Source organism: Lissotriton vulgaris, chromosome 3_1 (assembly GCF_964263255.1).
Source record: "Lissotriton vulgaris chromosome 3_1, aLisVul1.2, whole genome shotgun sequence".
NCBI classification, from domain to species: Eukaryota; Metazoa; Chordata; class Amphibia; order Caudata; family Salamandridae; genus Lissotriton; species Lissotriton vulgaris.
In genome coordinates, this window is record NC_141689.1 from 584,768,313 (window position 1) to 584,785,225 (window position 16,913).

Here is a 16,913-nt window from a genome sequence, read left to right on the forward strand (position 1 = left end):
CATGCACACTGATAGGGCCGTTCGCGCCCCTCAGCATTGTGGATGTTGAAGTCTTTAAAGTCCATAGATGAACACACTTTCTTAACTGCTGCCCTGTATGGGCCCCTAGACTCTGGATGAGCCTCCACCAACGCTGCAGTCTTAATCCAGCCGCGAAGGTGCACCATCCTGTCTAAAACGGGTGCGTTCATCTATGGACTTTAAAGACTTCAACATCCACAATGCTGAGGGGCGCGAACGGCCCTATCAGTGAGCATGTAGGAGTGCCGCACGAAAACTTCGGTGGAAGCCTCTGAGGAAGATAGACATTGAAACGCGTCAGGTGATTCGAAGTTTCTGCATATCCCGCCCACCCACGTGTGCAGTTTGTACCTAACAATAAAGGCTACGGGTCAAAACCTTCTCTGTTGTTCGAGTGCTCCTTCAACTTGGTGGCAGACCCATGAGCTTGAATACAGAGCGGCGCCCAGCCGCGAAGGTGCACCATCCTGTCTAAAACGGGGGCCATGAGATGGGATGTTACCTACCTCGACTGTGGAGCAGCGGAGCCGGATTAAGACTGCAGCGTTGGTGGAGGCTCATCCAGAGTCTAGGGGCCCATACAGGGCAGCAGTTAAGAAAGTGCGTTCATTTATGGACTTTAAAGACTTCAACATCCACAATGCTGAGGGGCGCGAATGGCCCTATCAGTGAGCATGTAGGAGTGCTGCACTAAAACTTCGGTGGAAGCCACTGAGGAAGATAGACATTGAAACACGTCAGGTGATTCGAAGTTTCTGCATATCCCGCCCACCCACGTGTGCAGTTTGTACCTAACAATAAAGGTTACGGGTCAAAACCTTCTCTGTTGTTCGAGTGCTCCTTCAACTTGGTGGCAGACCCATGAGCTTGAATACAGAGCGGCGCCCAGCCGCGAAGGTGCACCATCCTGTCTAAAACGGGGGCCATGAGATGGGATGTTACCTACCTCGACTGTGGAGCAGCGGAGCCGGATTAAGACTGCAGCGTTGGTGGAGGCTCATCCAGAGTCTAGGGGCCCATTCAGGGCAGCAGTTAAGAAAGTGCATTCATTTATGGACTTTAAAGACTTCAACATCCACAATGCTGAGGGCGCGAACGGCCCTATCAGTGAGCATGTAGGAGTGCCGCACGAAAACTTCGGTGGAATCCTCTGAGGAAGATAGACATTGAAACGCGTCAGGTGATTCGAAGTTTCTGCATATCCCGCCCACCCACGTGTGCAGTTTGTACCTAACAATAAAGGTTACGGGTCAAAACCTTCTCTGTTGTTTGAGTGCTCCTTCAACTTGGTGGCAGACCCACGAGCTTGAATATATATATATATATATATATATATATATATATATATATATATATATATATATATATATATATATATATATATATATATATATATATATATATATATATATATATATATATATATATATATATATATATATATATATATATATATTGTATTCCAAAGTGCCCTGAAGCTTAGGAGGTCACTCGACAAAGCCTCCCCATACGGCTTCCAAATGCAACCTGCTTAAGTGCTCTTTTTCATTTTGAATTTGCCAACGCGTTTCAGGAATACAAATCCCTTCTTCTAGGGCTGCCACAAACCAAACACCTGAACCTCGCATTACGTTCAAATTTCAGCTTTATTTATCACCATTGCAACCCTCTTCTGGGCGCATGCTCAGTGCAGTTAGTTAGTGCATGCTGGGAAACGGAGTTCCAAATGCGAGCGTTTATTCATCCCTTTTGGTAAGTTCAAGTGTTTCTTTGCAATCTTTAGGCTTATTTTTCTTCCTTAGTAGGTTTTATATATATACACTGAAAAAACCATAGGTTTCACACCAGTTATAGTTAGGAATTAGCATTTAAAAAACCTATTAAATTCACTGAAAAAACCATAGGTTTCACACCAGTTATAGTTAACTGCAAATTTTACTGACATAAAACCATTGAAATTCCCACGTTATAGTTAGTTGGACTCACTATAACTTGTGCGCGTGCAATGCACTGCTGATGACGTCACATATTACATCACTCATGACATGGTCAGTGACATCACTCATGACATCACTGATGACACCATCCTCTAAAATCAGCCGAACTACGAATTCCGATTTACTCACCTTTTATCAGTAGGGACCTCAGTGCTGCATCTTTCAGCCCACTACTGATCCTGAAAAGTAATTCTATCCATACTTACAGTAACGTGAATTTCCTTCCATAGGCTAACATTGACTGGTTTCACTTGGAAATTTTTCCAAGTTTGGACTTTTGGAACTTTCAAAAAGTCCTCAAAAATCAGCCGAACTACGAATTCCGATTTACTCACCTGTTATCAGGAGGGACCTCAGTGCTGCATCTTTCAGCCCACTACTGATCCTGAAAAGTATTTCTAACCATACTTACAGTAACTTAAGTGACCTTCCATAGGCTAACATTGACTGGTTTCACTTGGAAATTTTTCCAAGTGTGGAGTTTTGGAACTTTAAAAAATTCCTCTAAAATCAGCCAAACTACGAATTACGATTTACTCACCTGTTATCAGGAGGGACCTCAGTGCTGCATCTTTCAGCCCACTACTAATCCTGAAAAGTACTTCTAACCATACTTACAGTAACTTAAATGTCCTTCTATTGGCTGACATTGACTGGTTTCACTTGGAAATTTTTCCAAGTGTGGAGTTTTGGAACTTTAAAAAATTCCTCTAAAATCAGCCGAACTACGAATTCCAATTTACTCACCTGTTTTCAGGAGAGACCTCAGTGTTGCATCTTTCTGGCCACTACTGATCCTGAAAAGAAATTCTAATCGTAGTTACAGTAACTTGAATTTCTTTTCATAGCCTAACATTGACTGGTTTCACTTGGATATTTTTCCAAGTGTGGAGTTTTGGAACTTAAAAAAATTCCTCAAAAATCAGCCGAACTACAAATTCCGATTTCCTCACCTGTTATCTGGACAGACCTCAGTGCTGCATCTTTCAGCTCACTACTATTCCTGAAAAGTAAATGTAACTGAACTTACCAGTAACTTGAATTTCTTCCTTAGGATATCATTGCCTGCTATATAAAATATATATACATTTAAAAAATATAAAATGAAAAAAAAATATTACAATTTCAATATTTTTAAAAACATTTTTTTTCAATGTATATTAAAAATATGTAATGTAATTTAAAAAATAAACTATCTAAAAATAAATACTTTAAAACAATGTAGTAAATTATTATACAAAAATATAATAATTAATACATTTAAAAATGATCATTTACAAAACCTTTGAAATTCACTGAAAAAAACATAGGTTTCAGCCACGTTACAGTTAGGAATTAGCATTTAAAAAACCTTGGAAATTCACTGAAAAAAACATAGGTTTCAGCCACGTTATAGTTAGGAATTAGCATTAAAAAACCTTAGAAATTCACTGAAAAATCCATAGGTTTCAGTCACAATTTAGTTAGAAATTAGCATTTAAAAAACCTTAGAAATTCACTGTAAAAAAACATAGGTTTCACACATGTTATAGTTAGCTGGACATTTCACTCATACAAAACCATTGAAATTCCCCTATTATAGTTAGTTCAGCTAACTATAACTTGCGCGCCCGCAATGCACTGCTGATGATGTCACATATTACATCACTCATGACATGGTCAGTATGAGTGAAATGTCCAGCTAACGATAACATGTGTGAAACCTATGGTTTTTTCAGTGAATTTGTAAGGTTTTTTAAATGCTAATTCCTAACTATAACGTGGCTGAAACCTATGTTTGTTTCAGTGAAAAAAAAAACAATATATATATATATATATATATATATATATATATATATATATATATATATATATATAATATATATATATATATATATAAATATATATATATATATATATATATATATATATATATATATATATATATATATATATATATATATATATATATATATATATATATATATATATATATATATATTTATTTATTTATTACCTACTGGCGGTCGCCAGTAGGTAGTTATAGTTCGGATCTACTTTCCATAGGAAAACCACAAAATTCTATTTGAAATAACTTTGGCGTTGGTGGACGAATCTTTGCGTATTTCTCCAAGAAAATGACATGCTTGGCGCCGCTCCTTTCCTGAAAGTTTAGGGGTGATTCGTCAAGTGGGGGCTGAGAAAAAAGGGGGGTCCCAAAACGTGTTTTCCCCATGCAATTTTCCATAGGGACCTTTAGCCAGGGCTACAGCCCGAACGGCGGAACGGAATTACACCAAATTTGGCAGAGTGGTAGAGTTTGTTTCGCAGATAGTGCTTTTTGTTATATGGTGTAAATCTGTTCAGTAGTTCCTGAGAAAATCAAAAATAAAATCATAGTGATATCTTTAGATGAAGTACTACACGCATACGGAAATCCTTTTAATTACGGGCACGAGCTGCATGCTTATTGGATGTCAACTGTCGGTCAACATTCGAAACCAGGAAGTGTTGGCGGACAGTAAAACAAAGTTGAAAAATAAGGAAAGGGGCAGGTTAGAAACATCCTGACCCTCTAGGTCTGCTCAGGGGGTCCCTCATGGATTTTCAGGCCCAAAATATGTTTTTTAAAAATAAGAAATCAAGGGGTACGTGTATTGTACGCGTACGCGGTGGAAAAGGAAAGAACTAGAGCTATATTTCTATGATAGTATGTAAAACTTTCCCTTTTTTTGTGCACCAGTTGCACTCTCCACGCATGCGTAGCCTCGTTTCGAAGCCAGCGTTTCTTTCTTTTTCTTCAAGTTCGCCAAGCAAACCTCTCCTCGTTTCAGGTATTAAATTTGCCGCTTTCTTTTCACGGGCCGTGTGCCTCGTCCGCTGCTATACTTTTGTAATATATTAATAATCATATTCTATCTATATCTTTTTGGAACATTTCGCCTAGGCGCCAAACGTTGATTACATACTCCGGCCACCACCATTTTAGTAGTTTTCCTATTTTCTCTGTGAACGATGAGATTTCCTGCCATAGACACCATGGTGTTTGTCCTTGGCCTCTGATGTTATGAGACTTGGTCACATGCATACCTAAAAACTAAATTGAAGCACGTAAGCCACAGCCATTATAACGCGTGTCCGTCACCACAAAGCCATTATCATGCTTATGGCTTTATGATGCGTGGTAAATGTATACTAGTTGTAAAAGCATGCGTGGTAAAGGCTTGCGTGGTAAAGCCATATGCGTGCTAATGAATTTGTGGGGACGATCACGTGTGGTCATGACTGCGTGGTAATGCCTGTTTTCACCCAGGACACTGCAGGAACTGGGTCTTGGTATGGCGGATTCCAGGGTATTATGCGGTAGGCCACGCAGCCTCCCTCACACTATATAGAAATCTCCGGGGGTGGTCGTGTTCGTGTTTTGATGGTCGTCATTGAGGCCCATATAGTTAATTTGGTAGGGGGTAGGTTTGCACGCGAAAATGTCGCAAAAGATTTGTAAATGTGGTACACATTATTTTACTTTGATTTCCTTTGTATGTTGTAGTCCATTTAGAGAAAATATAAGTTATTGTACAGCTAGTACTTTTCAACCCTACTGTCAAACATCTTATTGGTGGTGGACCGCCCCCCCCCCCAAAAAAAAAACAAGTATATAGTTTTTTTAGTTAACTTTTATTAAAACAACAATAACTGTAAACGTAAATTAAAGATAATGTAATAAACAACTAGAAAAATAACTTTAATAACACAGTATTATAAACAAATTGGGATGTGGACTCCAAAAGACGTTGGGTAGGTAATCTGCAAAAAAAAAAAGAAAAAAAGAGTTTAAAGTTATGTAGATGTGACTAAATAAGGTGAAGCATTACAAGAAAGGTAACACTACGATTTTATGTGTGCAGTGTGTGTAGTACATTTCCCTTCTGTTATAGTCCCGCGTTCAAGTGGTGTCTATATGGAAGTGCCTACTGCATTACTGACACAAAAGTGGTACAACGGGATTCAAATACGCCAACTTATTTCTAATGCATTGCAATAGAGGCATTGTATATCTAGGCTGCTGTGCTTACCTTGTATATTTACTGCGGCCAAACACTGCGGCCACCGAAGTTCACAACTTGAAGACACCTCTGCTTCTACACGTCAAAGTAGACAGCAGTGTCTTTAACTTTAAAAGAGAGTGAGAGAGAGAAGGAGAAAGAAAACAACATTTAAACTGTCTCGCAGAGTCTGGAGTTGAGATTTTGTCTTGAAAAATCAGACACAGATTTACAAGCTCCTTGCACCCCTTTTCCTATGTTAAAAGTGGCACAAAAGTGGCACAATAAGCTTGCAGATCTGTTTTGCAGACTGTTGTGACCTATCTGTTGTCACTGTGTGGAGGTAAATATATATTTCTACATAGTGAAGCTGCTGCACAGTACTCAGTCTCTCTTTTCCCAAAATATTTGTTGTTGTTTCGGAAACAAAATTCTTTACTCACCTAGTGCCATTGGCGTCATTGAAAGAGGTTTCTCTACGTGTAGAAGAAGCCTTCACAGTAACCAAGAGAGTTCACCACTTCCACTCAGATAAGGTTGTATATAGTGGACTGGAGATAGTAGCGTCCAAAACTTAAAAAAGAAAGAGAAACGATGTGAGAGAGTAAGAAAGAGAAAGAGAGAAAATGGGATATTAAAATGTGGGAGAGACACACACAATATGGGGGTGGGGGGTGCCTTAAGCCAGAGGCTTAATCAGTCAAAAATATTGGGGGAGCTACAAAAAAAATCCGGGGGGGCGCTTAACTTCTAGCAAAAAGAAGAGTGGAGCTGCAGGGGCTATAAGCGGGTGGGGAGGGGGGACAGGAGATGTGAAGTACTCGGTGCAATGTGTGTGGGCCCAGGAAGCTATCTCATCATAGCTGAAGCCCTGTTAGCCTAATGTGTGTTTTGCGCGCCTGCTGCATACTACACATTCTCTCGTTTCATAGATAACTTGTTGTTCTTTCGGAAACAAGCTGGTTTGCTCACCTTTGTCCATTTCCGTCGTCCTTGTTACATAGTGCATCGTGAAGCACTACATCTAAAAGATATTAAAAGAAAGATGTTATGATTGGTAATTGTTAAAATATTAATTTGGAGTTAGATAACATGTTCCTTTTCACATTTTTAGGATTGTTTCTATTGGTAATATTCCGGACATTTCAGCGATTATAAAAATGTTTCTGCTATTGGGTAAAAATGTATACATGTAAACCAATACACTATATAGGAGTGTGTTCGTCTAAAACGGTAAGTCGCATTTTTGTATCTAGTCTGCTACAACCATGACTCTCTCTGATGTGTACTCAAGCCTCACTGCTCACCTTTTCGTGGAAAAGACACCTTATAAATGATGTAGTCCCGATCTCCATCAAAGATGTCTAACTCAGTGAACAAAGAGGCCACGCATGTAGTAGTGGGCCCCTTGTTCGATACTTTGGGAATAACTCTAAAATGGCGTACAACACGTGCGCTCTGTCTTTTTTATACATGGGGTCACATGTGTAGTGACAAACTTGCTGGATGGGTGTGGTGTGGGTGTGTACCAGCCATGAGGGATCGTGTGTGCTGATTTGACAGCTAAACCTGCAACTAAGAAATTAATATAATGGAAATCTGGGCCTTTTACTGTTGTTGTGTATTCCTGGTACCGTAAGAGTGGCCTGTACTAACGTATTCAGTCTCGATTAATTTACCATCCCCCTCTGGGTTTTCAAATGTTGGGAGAGGGGCCGCGTGGCTCTGTGACACTGCAGGAGCTGATCCTGAGACGTGGCAGTCTCTAGAACCTTCAATGGCTCTGGGCCTAGGGTCACACAGTCTACCTCATACAATACACTAAAAAAGAAGACAAAGTGATGAGAGATGATTTGTGACGTGTTTAGGTTGAGAACCTGGATAATCTTTAAATGAGTGAGAGCAGCATGTAAATTAGTGATATAGGCTTCATTTTTTTTACGCTCGATTTAACATACATGTACTATGCTCGTACGCATGACGTACCGTGCGAAGTCTGTAAGTCGTCCCATAAGCGTACGTAAGCTAGAAAAATTAAAATATTTTTTAGAGATTTATCAAGTGTATGTGTTTACATGTTGGGTGGCTCTCAAAAAAGCCCTTGTGTTTATTGGGAGATTTTAGAACCTACACAAGTAAGTACCGATGCAGAGTCTTAAGTTTATGAGGAAGCCTCTGTTCCCTTCATCTGTAAAATGTACACCGTCTCTCCTACATATGTCATGCATATTGAAATGCAGATTGTTGTGGTAGATGGACCCCATTCTATAGTCTCAGAGAAAGGCAGAAACATATTTATTCACATGTTTCCTAGCTTTCTCAATCTGTGGACAAAATTGATTGGACCAGTTCCATTTCTGCCTTTGGCATACATTAGAATAGACAAAGGCAGTTTTGGGAAAAAGTGTCATCAGTTGTCGAAAAGTGTCCTTCATAAGCATTTCCAGACCTACCCCTTTCAAAGTGCCTAGGTCATTGCCACCACAGTGCACAAATATGAGATCAGGGTGTGGATATGCAAAAAGGATTTCATCAATGGCATCAATTGGTGCCACTTTAACCCTCTTTGTCCAATTCATTTAATGTCTTTGTTTGGTAAACTTAGGTCTTTGTGATGTCCTTTCTGTTCTGCGTACCTTTGGCTCCAGAAAAAATAGCTGTGTCCCACAATCCACACTCTAAGCATCTTGAAGAGAGGTTTGGATGCACTCAGATGGTCTCTGTAAATGAAATAGCAGTTTGAAAAATAAGATTTTTCTAAAATGGTGGATAAGATGTAGTTTTGGAAAAAAGTAAAGAAATGATTGGATGTTTGAAAATAATTTACACAGAAACTAGGGTGCAATTATCTGTTTTTTGAAAGCCTGAAATGTATTGGTTAAGAAAAAGTGATAGAAAAGAAAGTTACTTTAGATAAGCTGCTATATTGACAACTCAAGCACACTTGCTGTTTTTATTTGAAACATTGTTTGATGAACTTTTCACTTGTGTTCTCAGTTAGGTGTTCCCTGAAGTGTTTCTATGGTAACTGGCAGAATGTAGAATGGGGGAAGGGTTAAAAGTGTTGTCAGTTGGAAAAAGGATAAAAAGTTCAAGCAATATTAAAGTGTGTTTCATTTTGATTTAATGTGGGAATAAATGTGATTTGTTATTTATTTGTATTTCTGTGCAGATTGAGTGTGTAGATTGAGAGGAAAAGTTTGCTATTTGCTATAAGACGTCCTGATCCCCTAGGGCTGTTCTGTCTTTCAAGTATGAAAGCAGATTGCTTTTCGTGAGAGAGAGCAGCATTTAAGCTGCTCTCTCATTTAAGCTGCTCTCTCTGATGAAAAGCAATGCCGACTTCAGAAGGACGCACGGAGCTGGCTGGGATCGTGGAGGCTTTGGGGCTCCCCCCAAGGTGCCCAACGTTATATTTGAGCCCCGGGGGATGGGTTCCCGGGGATTATAAAAAATTTGTGATAGAAGCTATTTTTTTACGGTAGATTTATCGTACGTGTACGTACGGATGACGTACAGAGCACATTTTCTAAGTCGTTCCATAAATGTACATAAGGAAGAAAAAATCAATTTGAAAATATATATTATACAGGTTTCTATCAAGTTAATGAGTTTATATGTTGGTTGATTGTAATGAGACCTTTTCTCTTTATTGGTACTTATAAGTAAATGCTTATGCATAGTGTAAATTTGTTTTATAGAGTGCTGAACTTTTTACCTTTGTTGACAGCTGACTTTTTCATAATCTGTTGGGGGTAGGGTAGAAAGTTATGTCAGTTGGAAATGTTTGAAATGTTGAACCAATAGAAATTTGTATTTGGTTTTGAATTAATGTGTGAAGGATTTTGATTTGTTATTTACAGGTACAGAACTGTAAATTGAGAGGGAAAATGTACCATTTCTTGGTTCTGCTGCAGAGACCGAACTAGAGAGATTCTGTATAAAAATATCTAAGGTGAGATTATAAATTGTAAGGGAATATATGTGGTACATTTTGGGGCTCATTAGGATGACAGGCAGACAATCCTGTCATGTGTAGGGACCACCCGCCATAAGGGCGGGGGTCCTGTTGCGGGTATTAGGATACGCCTGCCACAGTGGCGGGCACAACCTGTATCTTTAGCATTGTGGAGGGCGGTGCTGAAAGCACTGCCCGCCGCAATGCTAAAGATGCATACTGTGCATTACAAAGCACAATGTGACAGGCACCACGCGGGGCCTGCCACATTGTACTTTGAAATGCTGGGTGGTACCATAGGTACCCCTCATGTGCACCCCCACCCCCCTGGAGTCCCTGGGGGCCCACAACGGCCCCCTGCATGGTGTTTCAGCATGCCTTTCTGCCACCATATTAAACCTTTTTTGCCCCGGTTGCAAAGGCGACCGGGCGGAAAAGCGGCAGACTGTCTGCCGCGGACCCCTGAGCCATCTTAATATGGCGGGGGTCATTCCGGAGTAGATGGTGGGCAGGTTGCCCCGCCAGCCTGGCGGGGGCAATCCGCCCACCATCCTAATGACGGCCTTTGTTTTTAGTAATGTATTCTCTGCATTTGGATAACTGGTATGATAAAATCATTTGCTAAGTAAATTTGTTTTGTGAGTCACCTTTGTACAATAAAGTACAGTACTAAGAAATTTAGAATGTGTGCAGTCACTTTTTTAGTTGTTGAGTAGTTAATAGTGTTGGTTGTTTAGAATTAGGTTTGTGTTCTAAATCTACAATTTTGCAGTCAGTATACATACATGATAAAATGCATGGTGTCATATTTTTTCTGTAATATCACACTGTGCATGTGTGTACATTAAGGAATTATATTTGCCCCTTTTGAAACATTTTACAGTAGTAAATGTGTTTTGATAAAATGTATGGTCTCATATTTTTTCTGTAATATCACACTGTGCATCTGTGTACATTAAGGAATTAAATGTGCCCCTTTTGAAACATTTAAATTAGTAAATGTGTTTTGGTATAGTACATGGTGTTATATTTTTTTGTTTAATGTCACACTGTGCCTCTGTGTACATTAAGGATTAATATTTTCCCTTTTTTCCATATTTTCTACCCTCTCTTGTGATACTCCCCCTTCTCTCCTCTTACTCCTTCCTTTCTCATGGTACTGCCCTCTTTTTGTTATGTTCTACTCTGTCTTCATACTGCCCATCTTTGTGTTCATATTTCGTGTGTCTCCTCATATTCTTTCTGTCTCCTTATTTTCTTCCCTGTTTCCCCCTGTTTTCATATTCTCTTCTCTCTTCTCCTACTTTTCCATGCCTCCTCATACTACTGCCTTTTTGTTTAATTCCCTTTTGCCCTTTACTTCTTCTCTTTGTGTTCATATTTTCCTGTTTCTCTTCATATTCCTTTTATATTTTCATTTTCTGTTCTCTCTGTTTATACTTCTTCTTTCTGTTGATAGTGCTTGCTCTCTTGTCTTACTCGTCCTTGGCTCCCTTCATACGCTCTGCAGCACTTTCCTCATACTCTCCGTCTTTTCATACTGACCTCTCTCTTTATATTTGTTTCTCTTGTCATACTCCTGCCTCTTTCTTTATACATTTTTCACTCTTCATATTACCTATTTTTTCTTTATAACACTTCTCTCTCTTTTTATACTGCCCCCCTCTCTACTCACACTCTCTTTCTTTCTTCTTATACTCTTAGGGCCCGATTCACAGAATGAACTTAAGACTCAATCCTAAATTTACTACTGTTTTGGTATTCACAGAATGCACTTACTACTTTTGGCATTCACAGAATGCACTTACTACTTTTGGTATTCACAGAATGAACTTACTACTTTTGGCATTCACAGAAGTTAGGATTTTGTCTTAAGTTTGTCTTAAGACAAACTTAAGTCAGACTTAAGACAGACTTAAGACAAAATCCTAACTTCTGTGAATACCAAAAGTAGTAAGTGCATTCTGTGAATGCCTAAAGTAGTAAGTGCATTCTGTGAATGCCAAAAGTAGTAAGTGCATTCTGTGAATACCAAAATAGTAGTAAGTTTAAGATTGAGTCTTAAGTCCATTCTGTGAATCGGGGCCTTACTTCTCTCCTTATACTTCCACCTTTCTCGTCATACTCCCTCTTACTTCTTCATACTTTCCAGTCTGTTCATACTCCCAATTATCTCTTTATATTGCAGTGTCTGCTTATACTCTCCTTTCTCCTCATATTTTCCCTTGTGTCCTACTCCTTCCTCTTTTGTTGTAAGTCCTTCTAATTTCATAGTCCCACCTTCGTCCTTATAATCCACCTTCTCTTCTTATAAGTAATGTAGTAGTATATTTCATATATTTATTTTTGTAATGGTATATATATATTTTTATAATAGATTCTATTCATCGACACTGACAAAAATTCATCATGCCTACAAAAGCTCAAAAGAGAAAACGACGAAAGAAAGGAGTTTATTTAAAGAGAAGTCATCCACAAAATTTACATGAAGAACAGTTTGTTGAGAATAAGAAAAAAAGTCCTGGTAAGACAACAAAGACTTTTCTCAGGAATTTATCAAACACTAAGAGTAGTCTGGACAATATGAAAAATGTTAAATGTGTATCTGCAAATAAAAAGAAAAGAGAGAAGAAAGAGAACAACCAATGGTAATTCACCTTGTAGAAAAGAAGTGTATAGTTAAAGGAGGAAGAATCAATTTCAAGAAATTAGAAAAAGTATGTTTTATAATAGAGTTTTGTTGAACTTGTTGAAAGAAGTCAAGAAATGTAAAATAAACCCTGCTTTTTATAAGAAAAGAAACATATAGAAAATGTAGTTGAGAAAGCTTTCGAATTGAAAAAAAATATTTATTTTAGTAATCAATAGAATTCAATCAATAGATAAGCCAATCCATTTAATGAAGGCCAAAAGTAAGTGGAGAAGAGTAATTAACAGAAGTCATTTTTCAGAGGTTTTTTGGGTGAATGGAAACATAGTTCAAGTTCTGAGCCTTTTTTAATGAAGGGAGTTATCTTCAAAGTAATGATTTGTTGCATGCAGTTGACACTAGTGGTTGTGCTTATGAGGTTAGAAATGGTTGTGCTATTGAGAAAGAGAAAATGGTTCCTCGAATTGCAGAAGAGGTGTTAGCTGATGAAATTGTAGGGAGACGTCCTAAAGCTCCAGTGTACACTTGGAATTGTAGTAGTATTTGTAGTGTACGGTAGAGAATCTATTGATTTTTTATGCAATTTCTTAAGTAACTATAGTAAGAAAAGTGTTAAACAAAAGATTAAGATGTTGCAAGGACTAGACCCTTGCAGAGTGAGAGAAAATACTGGTTTGCAAGGCCATTCTCTGGCTTGTCTTTCTAAAAAAGTATGGCAAAGTGTTTTTCACAATTTCAGGATGTTAGCAGTTCATCATACTCAAATGAGGAAATTGGTCAGAACATTGTATTACGCGAAAAGTCCAGCACTAATGTTAAAAAGTTGAACAGTGCTCTTTTGCGTGGATCTGTATCTGATGTAACAAATGTTTGTGATGAAATTCAGCTTAGTTACTTTGGTCATCAGGAAGACAGTGCAGAAACTGAGATATTAATAGAAGAAAATGTGGAAGAGAATGTACAATGTTGTACTGTAGAAAATGTTGAGCAAGAAATTACAAAGTTTAAGGTGATTTCAGGTGAAAGGCCAAGTTATTCTTGTATTTGTTGTCGACGAACTCATTATAAAAATCAGACCAGGACTGTTGATCTGTATTTAAAAAGTGAAAAGGAAAATAATAATGAGTGGAAGGATTTTTCAACTTATTTGTTGGCAGAGAATTGTTTTGATTTGGGTTCTGATCAGCGTATTTGTAAATATTGTTATAACAAATTAGACAAGAACAAAATTGCTGCTAGAGCTGTGCATAATAATCTTGAGTTGGTAAGTATTCCTTCTGAACTGATGGATTTAAATACCTATGAGTCTATTCTTATTAAATGTGTGCATCCATTTCAGGCTATAGTTCGTATGGAGCCTAAGACAGGGACATTGCCTCCTTCAGATTTACAGAGAGGATTAAAGGGAAGAGTTGTATATTTGCCTCTAGATTTAAAGAAAAATATTGAAACAATTGGTGTAGAAAATGTAGAAGATGAACCTCTAGTTATTCTTGAAAAGGGCTAATACAAAGAGTAAAAACAATCTGGCTAGAATTAGTGAATGTTAGGAAAGTGAAAAAGGCAACGTTGTAAACATAATCAATATTATAAAAATGTGTATGTGAGAGAAGAAGAAATACCTGTAGAAGAAGATAGTGAGTAGCCATCTGGACAAATTGAAAAAGTGGATGTGTACAGAACTGAAGAAATCTACAAACATTACAGTGTTCATCCACTTCATTCTAAAGAAGTGATGGGGAATACTATAGAGTTATTCCAAATGAAAGACGCTAAAAGAAGTCCCATTAGTGTATGGGAAAAAAGCTTGGAAGCTGGTTGTTTCCTTCAGTTGTTTCCCACAGGAAAAGGAGGACGATATGATGACCAACTTGTGCAGATTCCTGCATCTGAATAGTGGCCATCAAGATTATATGCAGAAGATCCAAGATTTCGACAATGTATTTCATATTTGTTTCATCTTTTGTTTGAGAGGGTTTTGTCTGGACTTTCTTATGCAGTAAACCATATATTGAAAACAGGTGTACATCTGCAAAATGTTTCGCCAAAAGCATTAATGGATAAAGTACTTCAGAAAGATAATGTTTTGGAATCACAGCTGATTAATCTTATGGCATTTCAGCATGGTACTAATGAGTAGTGGTACCGTCGTCATGGAGAACTGAAATGTATGCTTAGGAACTTAGGAACTGCTACATGGTTCCTTACTCTAAGCTGTGCTGAGTACGCTTGGGATGATTTACTTCAATTTCTTCGAGAGGCAAATCCAAATATACTAAATATTAAATACAAGACACCTGGAGAATTGTGCTCTTTGGATCCAGTTGATGTGTGCAGGTATTTCAATCATAGATTTGAAGCTATGATGTATTTTATCATTTATCGCCAATAAAAAAATCCTCCTCTTAGAGAGGTTCTGCATTTCTTTTGGAGAAAGGAGTTTCAAGCGAGAGGTGCTCCTCACATAAATATGTTAATATGGATCACAGATGCTCCCAATTTTGGAACAGACTCAGATGATACTGTGTTGTCTTTTATTGAACAATATGCTACATGTGATATACCCAAAAGTACACAAGATATGGACGTACGACAACAAGTCTTACAATTCCTAAGCCATCATTGTGGGAAATACTGTTGTCGAAAGTACAAATCGAAGGACAAGTTCTACACCAAATGACGTTTTGGATTTCCAAGTCCTGTAATATCGATAGGAAGAGTGAACAGTTTTATGTCATCTTTGCGACATGCTATCACAAGAAAGTCTCCTAAAAAAACCTACAACTTAAGAACAAATGAAGAGTTAAAATACATAAATGAATACAACCCAGTCATTTTGTCCATGTGAAATGCTAACATGGATATTTAATATGTTGCAGACAATTCAATTGCTTTTGCTCGATATGTAACGTCCTACATAACAAAATCAGAAAAGACAGAATTGAAGATTTCCCACAAGAAAAGTCTAAGTAAGAAATCATATAGTTACAGTTTGAAGATGTTATCTCATAGCAAAATTGGAGCAATTGAATGTTTAGATTGCTTACCAACGGAAAGTCTTTACTCCAAATCTAGAAGAATCATTTGGGTGAGTCTAGGTCATGCTGCAACACGAAATCGAGAACTTAAATCTGTACAAGAAATTGAATATTTCGCTGAAAAAGAGCCAGAAAGTACAGATATTGTGAAAACAAATATGTTGGATACATATTATCCAAATAGAAGTCATCATCTTGAGAACATGTGTCTCTATGAAGTGCTTCAAAACTATATTTTTAAACAGCATGTTACAGAAAACATCAATAATGGTATGTATGCTGTGGTTGGTTCTGAAGAAAGTTTTGTGAAACAAAGAAAAGGGCATATGATTAATCACTGTAAACTGAGCTGTGAAACTCCCGACAAAAGGGAATTTTACTACTTAGCTCTTTTGCAACTTTTCGAACCATGGTGTTCAGAATTTGAATTACTTGGAGATTTTGAGAGCTATGAAGATTCCTTCAACGCAAGTAAAGATATTGTAGAATGTCCTGTTTTTGCTAATTATGTGAAAATGTTGAATGAAGAAATTGAGCAAGAAGTTACAATTGCAGCTGAGATTGCTGGAGACAGTTCTCAAGACAGTCAAACTTCTGCTCCGTTGAGTCAGGACCGACTAGGAGAACCAATTTTTCAAAATGAAGCAGCAACTGCTATGGAAGAGGTGGAAACAGCAATGTATCAAGCTCAAGGAGATGTAACAAACTTAGGAAACTTGGAAGAACATCTAAATGTTGAGCAGAAACAAATATATGAGCAAGTGAGGGAACAGATTCACCATGGATTACTTCATCATAAGAAAGAGTGCTCTTGCTCATCATTTGAACCTATTCGAATGAACATGAGTGGACAAACTGGAACAGTGATTTTTTTTTATTTAAAGTAATCACAACTTTTCTACAGAAAACTACTGAGTCTTATTTGTCTTGTGTTGTCACTGCTCCAACTGGATTAGCAGCCCACAATATTAAAGGAATTAATTTACATTGTTTATTAATGCTACCAGTAGAGCATGAACACAAATTAGAATACCACAAGCTATCTGGAGAAGCTTGTTGTGAAGTTTCAAGAGTCCACCCCTAGTGTAAACTGTAGGGTAAATTTACTACGTAATTTGCATGTGGAAAAAGGTTTAGTAAATGGAGCAATGGGTAAAATTGTTGATTTTGTTAATTATGTAAATAGAGATGGTATAGAATTTTTGAAAATCTAATTTGATGAAC